Source organism: Benincasa hispida, chromosome 6, assembly GCF_027475165.1.
Source record: "Benincasa hispida cultivar pf3 chromosome 6, pf3_genome.v1.1, whole genome shotgun sequence".
Taxonomy (NCBI): Eukaryota; Viridiplantae; Streptophyta; class Magnoliopsida; order Cucurbitales; family Cucurbitaceae; genus Benincasa; species Benincasa hispida.
Window position 1 is genome coordinate 8,884,190 of NC_143483.1, and position 8,115 is coordinate 8,892,304.

Here is an 8,115-nt window from a genome sequence, read left to right on the forward strand (position 1 = left end):
GCAGTTTGATTATGAAGTGAAATATCTATTGATTGATTAACGGTTTTAATCATGGGAAAATGCTAAAAAAAACACAGAATCTATATATTCAGACAATAAATTTTCACTTAAGCACATAAACTTATATGCAATACTATTATTAGCATAACATATAAAAATGTAGTAAAAAAGTTTTAGATCCAATTGTGGTTTTCTTGAATTTTGGATATGCCACCTTGTCTAAGCACCCCCACACTTTTAAGTAATTTAGGTTAGGCGGGTAACCCTTTTGTAGCTTGTAGGGAGTCTTATTCAACTTTTTTGTGAGGAACCCTATTAAGAATAAAACAGGCAGAAAACATAGCCCCTCCCCCCTCCATATGTTATCAGATAATCCAGAACTCAGTAACATAGGATTCGTCATTTCTTTTAAGGTTCTATTGTTACATTCTACTATGCCCTTTTGTTGAGGTGAATACGAAGTAGTTACTTCATAGTTCACATAATTTTTTAAGAAAATTATCACTATATTCACATTCTCTATCAGATCTTAATCTTTTTTTTTTTTTTCTATCTAATTGATTTTCTACTCCATCCTTTGATTTTAAAAGATAAATTTTTGTATATCTAGAGTAATTATCAACATAGGATATATAATATTTTTTTACCACCTCTACTAATGGTGTTTCTAAAATCAACTAGATATGCATGAATTAACTCAAGTAATTAATTTTGTACTACGTGTTGTTATTGACTTAAAAGACTTTTTAGCAATTTTTTTTCTACACATATTGGGCATCAATTATTTTCATACAAATCAGATACATTAATAATATGCAAATTTTTAAGCTTTTTAATCGATGCAAAATTAACATGTCCTAATCTACCATGGCATACATTAATGGATTATTTAACCATATACGCAAAGTAAAAGTCATTTTCATTTATGGAAGTAGGAGCATAGACAACATTTAAAACAAACAGACCATCAAACAGATATCCCTTACAATAAAGTCACCATTTTTTTGTGATGATAACCTTGACAACTTTCAAAAGAAAATTCTAAGTTTCACTTTGTTTAACATGCTCCTCGACATGAAATTCCTATGCAAGGAAGGGACATACAAACATCATTAAGGGATAGAGTTTTTCCATACATAAGTTTTAATAAAATCTCCTTTTTCCCAAAGACGCCAGTAGTAGCTGATTTTCCCATGAAGGCACATTCACCATTGTCGATATCCTAGAAATCATGGAAAAGCTCCCTGTTTGAGTAGAAATTTCTTGATGTACTAGTGTCCAGGATCCATCCAGATTTGTTCTCCACCAAGTTTGCCTCTACGACCATAATAACAACAATATCGTCCTCAACAACGTGTTGTGGGGCTGGTTTGGCAGCAATAGAATTTTGACTTGGCCTTCCCTTTTTCTGAGTATACTAGTAAGATTTGTGTCCCGATTTTCCACAAACGTAAAAAATCAATTTAGACTTCTCAATTCATCCTTCAGTTGCCTTGAATTGACCATACTTCGCTGTTTATTGATAACACACAAACACATGCGTCGAGTTATAATATAGTTAAAATGGTATAAGATACCAAGTATTGTCCTCTAGGAAATTGATTTTCAATTCTTTTAGCTACATAGAGATCCTTCTAATTTTATTTAGGGGAACAAACTTTGATGAATTTTAATCTAATCTAATACTAGAAAGCAAATAAAAATAACATTGAGGTGAGAACAAGCAAAGACACGCTCTAGGGTTATGGTCTCATTGATGGATCAACTATGTTGATTGTTTATGTCTTAGATTGATCGATTTTATGCAAGTTATAGACCAAAGAGTCTTTAATCTAATTATTCTCTTTTGAGTTCTACCCTTTTTAACACCTAATTATCAACTAAATCTAGGTATTCTCTTTCGAGCTCTACCCTTTCTAACACCTAATTATCAACTCACTTTCATGTAATTGATTCATGAAGTGCAGCATTAAAATTTTCTATTTTTTTTGTCTTTATTAATCTCCTATCACTTCGTGCATATTCGATCAATAATTTAACATGCTCGATATAAACCAATACCCTCTCTCTCAAGCAAGGCATCAAGTACACATCATTCAAACATTGGTCATATGTTCAAAAGTATAAAGAATAAACATGCTAAAATAACTACAATCAATTCTAAGAAACAACCAATTTAGTTTAAAACAATCCAACAACAAAAACCATAAGTCCTAGAACTACAAATTTGTCACTCATGAGTACAACATAAATTTAGACCATTCATGATGCATCCAAATGGAAAGAAACAAAAAATTAAAAAGGGAAGAAGATGTAGGTTGGGTTCTTGACTATCATCCTCAAATTCAGAATCACATTCCAACGATCTCTTCAAATATCTAGTCTTTTGAAGCTCCACAATTTCATCTCTGCTAAGATCTCTGATCTCAACGGAGGCCTTGACGAAGTATGAATAAAACCCTTAAGTCAACTTCCACTTCAATTGATAGCAAACATCCTATTTATAAATATGTCGTAGCATCGCGATGCTCTAAGCCAACATCGTGACATTGTCTAAATAATTTGACGGACGTGCGTGCTATTCTCCAAAACAACGCAACGCTCTATGGTAGCAACGCTACCCTGTTTTTTCTCATCGGGTCTTCAGCTTAAGGGGCAGTGTAATGATGCTACCTTTTATCCTACCTTGTTTTTTACACTTAACGATTTCTTCCTCTTTTCTTCTTGCCCTAGGCCAAAGTCTGACCTTCCTTGTGAGTATTTTGGAAATTTTATCCTCGAAATTGCTTGTTCCGATCCAATTGCTCAATTTCCTACCATTAAACATAAAAAGTATCAACGGTCTCAAATTAAGCACAAAACTAGTTAAATTTTAAGCCTAGAAAATGCACATTTGGAGTGTGCTTCATTTGTTTTCTTTTGTTTTTTAACCTATCTTTAACATTAGAAGATTCAACAAAAAGATTAACATTAACAGAAATTAAAGACAATGAATTCACTTATCCTTCTATCTATTTGCCTCTTCAGTATGCATGTGGTTGATCAATTCTTGCAAAGTTAGATCTTTCTTTTATGCTTCAAATGGTTGCGATAATCACTCCAGGAAGGAGGAATCTTTTCAAGCAAGACTTTTGCTTGAAAAATTTCACACATCTTCATCCCTTCTAACAGCATGCTTGCAACCAAATTTTTATATTCGTGAATCTGCTCCATGGTAGATTTATCGTCCAATATTTGGAACTGCAACTACTTATCGACTACGTATTTCTTTCTGCTAGCATTGTTGCCTCCATATTTGGATTCCAGGTTATTACAAATTATTTTCATAAATTTCTGAACAACAAACAGGACAAATAAGGAATCCTTCATGTGGTTAAGCAAATGGCCATTAATCGTCTTATTGTCCTTCTCGAACTTATCAGTGTCCATAGTACGAACCGGATCAATAGCAACATCCTTAGAGGTTGCCAAATCAGTGACAACAGTAGTATCCTTGGATCTATCAAGACACTCCATGGTCTGAACATAACCTACCTCTAATTACTCGAAGAATATCAGCAGCTTCTAAAATTAAATTTCAATCTAAACAATTTTTCAAAATGTGTTCGAAAATATATTTAATTAGTCATTAAATACTAGGTTGAATATAAATCATTTACTAATTAATTTCTAAGCTTTTTTTATGTTAAAAGTTTTTGGATAAATATTATGTTGTAATCATATAATATATAATATATAATATATAATATATTACATATTTTAATTAACAAAAATAATTGAGTTTATAACATGAAATATTATATTTGTTATTGTTTTATTTTTATCCTCTGTAAAATGATTAAGCGTTTTAGAATTTTGAATTCAAAATCTAAATACACTGAAAACATTAAAAAATTGTTTCAAGATTTCACTATTTGAATCACAGAATTCAAAAACAGTTTTTGAAAATAGAATATAAACTGTCAACCAAGCACATATTCACTAAACTCAATGAATCTGAAAACATAAAATAGAATCTGAGTTGCCTACTAAACAAACCCTAAGTTTTTCAAATTTTAAAAAATAAGAAACTAATAACAATTACCTAGCATGTTTTTTGTTTTTCAAAAACAGAAAGCAAAACACAACTATCAAACATGTATGACTTTTATTTTTAAAAAACTGAAAACCAAAAATAGATTTTCAAAAACTAAAAACTAAGACTATATTTGGTAATCATTTTGTTTTTTATTTTTTATTTTTGAAAATTAAGTCTATATTCTCTTATTTTCATACCATGATTTGCATCTCCCTCATGTACAAGAGTTGAATTCTTAGCCAAAATCCTAAAAAACAAAAACAAGTTTTTAAGAGGTGTTTGTAGACTTGATTTTCAAAAACTAAAAATCAAAAACCAAATAACTACCAAACGAGGCCTAAATGTTTATCAAATGGGACCTAAACTAGTCATTTAATTTGAAAACTAAGCTATCACTAAAAAGACAAGTTAGGATATTTGAGGAATAAAAGAATTTAGAGTATTCAATTATTTCAACAAGTGTGTACGTGAAAGATTTAGGGTATATTTGGAATTGATTTTGAGATGGTCACAATCACTTTTTCTCTTGCCAAAATCATTTTTTCCTTAAAATGATGGTGTTTGGCATGAGGTAAAATTTTGATTTTAGAAAAAACTAAAATCATTTCAAATTGATTTTGGAGAAATTAGTTGATAGGTGGTTTTTGTTAAGTGATTGACCTAAAATCAATCCCAAAATAGCTATCTAATTCAGCTTTTGTTAAAATATTGTTGGTTAGCTATTTGTGAAATCATTTTTTTTAAATTTTAAATACTTGAACAAAAGATGACATGCATTGTCTGTCACTAAATTGTTAATAAAACAAACAATTATGTATATTTTGAGTTTTCATTCAATATCTGTTAGAGTTTTGTGATTGGTTATATATTTGTTTAAGGGGCGTATTATGGTTTTGGCCATTTGCATGTTGTTACAAAAGTTGTCTTGGTTGTTATTGTAACTTGTAATAAGCGCCATTCCTACAATCTAGACTTTTCTTATTTGGAAAATTCAACATATTTTATTTTATGGATTCTTTTCTTCTTTATAGTAAGTCAAATTCTTTTTGGGGATGTTTTCTTTTTCCAAATGGATTATTTATTGGATGCTTGTGCCTTTGCTAGGATTGACTGTTCCAATTGAATATTTTAAAGAGTTTGTGTTTTTGTGTGGTCATTCTATAATTCTCTTGCCGTGAACTGTATCAATCTATCTACCGTGAAAACTTTGGTGAAAGAAGTTCTTCAAAGCAACAATTATTTTATAGTCTGGGGAGCTTGAGACTTTAATTTGGAGAAGGATTCTCGGTTTTAGGGGGAGCCTAAAGCATCGCTCGAAGAGGAGTTCTTCATCTTATGGGGAGCCTAAGGTGACAAGCGATTGGAAAGATAACTTCAATTAGAAGAGACGGAGTCTCTTACACTACACAGTGTCGAAGTGTCAACAACTAATATTCTACAACTTATGGGAGCTTAAGCTCATTTAGAGAAGGAGTCTCGCATCTAGGGGAGTCTAGGTGTTCATCAATTTAGGCTTTATGTGAGTCACTGTAAAAGTCGTTACTTTACAGATAAGTACTACGTTGTAAAAGTTTCACTTATTAATATTAGTGGATTATATTTCCTGAACACACAATCCCCTAGACATAAGTGGTTTATAGTTGAATTGGGTTATCAAACTCTATGTGGTATCTCTTGTTTTATTGTTTACTGTTCTTTTATTGTTAAGAAGGTGTTTGGACTTATTATGTAACAATTGTGTTCTATGTGATGTCTATTCTTAAATTTTCAATATCTATTATAAACATTCACCTTGCTCAAAATATCAACTATGCATATAAAAGTTTAACAATAAAATAAATAGAAATAGATATTTATCATAATTATTTAGATAATAATTTCTCAAATAGAAAATACAATTTTGAGTAATTTAATAATTCTAAATTCACTTTTAGAACCAAACATAATAATTTAAAATAACTTTTAAATATTTAGAAACATTTAAAAAGTTTGGAATCCGTTTAAAATTCAATTGCTTCTAAATCTCTTTTCCTAAAATCAATACTCTAACTATCACTCCCAAACACACTTTTAACCACGGAAAAAAGTATTTCAACCCTAGAATCAACAAGATAACCAAGATAAAATCAAAAGAACATACCATACAAATTCAAATCATAAAATTATCTAATATAAATTTGAATTCATTCATATTAACTACAGTTCTTTGACATTCTCATATGAACTATCTATTCCAATCTTTTTATGCCAAATATTTTACAATGGTCTCATCGTTCTGGTATACAATTGACGATCACTCTCTTATACAACTTTACCATACATTTATCTAGTCATTCTTATATACAACTTTGACTTGAAATTAAAATTTTAATATACACCAATTTAACTTTGAAATTCAAAATCTGATGGATACATAAACGTTATTTACAATTTTGTAAGTTATGGATTACTAATGACTTTGACTTGATAATGGTAATCTGATTCTAATCTATAAGTAAGGTCCTGTTTATCACTATTGGTATAATCAAAATGAGATTTCATTGATGAATAAATCGTAATAAGTAATACAAAGTACCTATTATGCCATGGTTAAGTCTATCGTAACAATTACAATAACTATTGCAGTAGTTTCATAACCTCGGGGGGCTAAAACATTGTCGAGAGGGTCTATCGAAGTGGTTTTGAAAATTGCTGAAATAAAAGAAACAAACCGCTGCAGTTCTCTCATCTATAGCAACGATTTTTATAGCTTATAACAACAACTTTTTATCTATAGCAGCAGTTAAAAGTCATGTATTTCAACAATGTTAAAATTGTTGTTACTAATTGCAACATTTAAAAAAAAAAAAAAGAAAGAAAGAAAAAATTCGCATCATTTTTATTGATGGTTATGGATCAAATTTTTTCTACACATTGCTAAGTTTTTTAATATTATGTTGCAGTATGTTAAACCAACATTTGTAACAAATTAATAATTAAGTGTTGACTGATGCAGAGTGTATACTTTTGAAAACCATATTCTTGCATTATTATTTTTAAAGTTTGAATAGTAAAAATAGCCAAAAAGATTAATATTCCAATAAGATATTTGATAGTGTAGAACAAATACACAATAAACAAAATATAATCAGTATCCAACTGTTGTTATAGAACATTGCAGAGCCTTTACACACTAAGATATTTAAATATTATGAATGTTGCTTAGGTGACTTCACAAACTTGATGCATCTTGTTGTTGTATTGTCTTTGTGATCCTAATAATTTCCATCATCTTTTTTGCCAATTCCTAGTTGGATGCATAATTGTGCCACATGTTTGATGCATAAGCAATGCTCTGTACCAATTAAATGGGCACAACCACCAAAAGGTCACCCTCATTCATTCTTCATCCCATTTGAAATTATGTTTTCACCCAATTCTGTTAGGAATGATAGATACTACACAAAGATGGTTAATATGTGACAAAGCAAATAGAGAATATTATGAAAATATATCATACCTCCACTTGTGTAAAAAAAAACCATTAAAAAGAATCCAACCATGCATTTTCAAGTAATTTTCCATGTTGAGAAGCATCCAATTTAATCCCCAACTAAGCAAATGACAGTAAATGGATAGCACATATGGCCAGTACCCTAACATTTCTGTGTAAATAGGACCAAATGGATAATCAATACCACCTGATTAAAAGGAGATGAAAATATAAGTGAGCTATTAGAAACAAAAAAAAAAAAAAGAAATGGTTGCGGGAACCGACGGTAACGAAGGTAACGGGCCGATGCGGCCGGTTACCAAGAACCGCAAGGTTGAAAGGTTCCCAGAAAACGACGTTCCCTTTGTAAAGTCGACCTTTTGATAACTAATTAGCGTTGACATGAAATGGATCACGGAAGAAGACATATCTGATGAATGAATGATTCAATCCCCTCCTACCCACACGGATTCTTCGATTCTATTGAAGGGGTTCCCCTTCTTCTATGTGAGGTGGGGCGTACGTCAGAGCGGAACCTATCTCGAACGCGGAGCGCCAGCTCTGG